Source organism: Equus przewalskii, chromosome 4 (assembly GCF_037783145.1).
Source record: "Equus przewalskii isolate Varuska chromosome 4, EquPr2, whole genome shotgun sequence".
NCBI lineage: Eukaryota > Metazoa > Chordata > Mammalia > Perissodactyla > Equidae > Equus > Equus przewalskii.
In genome coordinates this window covers 108,612,214-108,613,329 of record NC_091834.1, presented here as the reverse complement: position 1 = coordinate 108,613,329, position 1,116 = coordinate 108,612,214, and the positions used below count along the sequence as shown (strand labels likewise).

General features: G+C 53.9%; 1 long non-coding RNA gene across 1 annotated transcript in view; it reads left to right on the top strand.

Moving 5' to 3' along the window:
• LOC139083138 (uncharacterized) overlaps window positions 1-867 on the top strand; it is a 1,313-nt gene extending 446 nt beyond the window's left edge. The window contains exon 2 of the long non-coding RNA XR_011539708.1: window positions 141-867. This is a non-coding gene — a long non-coding RNA (uncharacterized lncRNA). The remainder of the gene's footprint in view (window positions 1-140) is intronic.
• The last annotated feature ends 249 nt before the right edge of the window (window positions 868-1,116 follow it).

Here is a 1,116-nt window from a genome sequence, read left to right as displayed (position 1 = left end):
TCCCTTAAAGCAGAGAAGGAGCGTTTTCCGGGTCTCTCGCCTGAGGGAATGTCCCCAGGGAATGTGCGTTCTCATCGCACAATCCGTGGCCCCAACGTGGTTCTTACCGATGGATTTTATTTTCCGAAACCGGGATCCAGGCGATCATCGCGACACTGGCTTGCTGAGTGACGGTGCGCAGCTCGCCGGGGAGGGGACAGCAGCTCGTGTCAACTGTGGGAAAGTTCCGGAAGAACAGCAAGCGTAGAGAAGAAAAGTGAAAAGTGCACCCCGGAAGGACGTGCTCCTGGCTGCCTCGCGGGAATTTTCAAACTTAAAGCGGAGAGAATTGTAGGAGCAACTCGTGCAAGCCGACCCCTCAGCTGGGTGACGCTCTGCTCCTGTGGCCCCTCTGTGAAACGCCGTCACCAACAGCGCCCTGGTGGCTCCCTCAGACCTGCCTGTGGCCCTCAGCTGGGTGACGCTCTGCTCCTGTGGCCCCTCTGTGAAACGCTGTCACCAGCAGCCTCCTGGTGGCTCCCTCAGACCTGCCTGCAGTGGTGTGGCCTTGGTGCAGGGCATGTGCTCCACAATGTCTGCACACAATGAAGGTTGAATAGTGACATAAGCTTAGCACAGAAAGCTTGCTTGGATCGGGTGGCCTTCAGGGACAGCCCCTTCTAAGGACAAAGGAAAATGGGACAGATGCACATATATCCCTTTTATTAAGCACCTGCTGTGGCCACCACTGTTTCAAGTTCCTCAAATAAGCCAATATACTTAGATGAAGGCTTAGTCAACATTAATATAATCAGCATTACCAGTGCCTTAGTTGGTTCAGGCTTCTATAACAGAAATACCATAAACTACAGAGTTTTATTTCTCACAGTTCTGGAGTGTGGAGCTCCAAGACCAAGCTGCTGGCTGATTTGGTGTCTGGTGAGCGCCAGCGTCCTGATTCCAAGATGACCATCTTCTTGCTGTGGTAGAAAGGGCAAGGGAGCTCTCTGGGGTCCCTTTTATACGGGAACTAATCCCAGAGGATGATCTCAGGGGAAGGGCGTTCCCACAGAGGCACAGCCAAGGCAAAAGTGCAGAGGCTGGCAGTGTGGGGTGGGAAGGCCCAGGGGAGGGTGT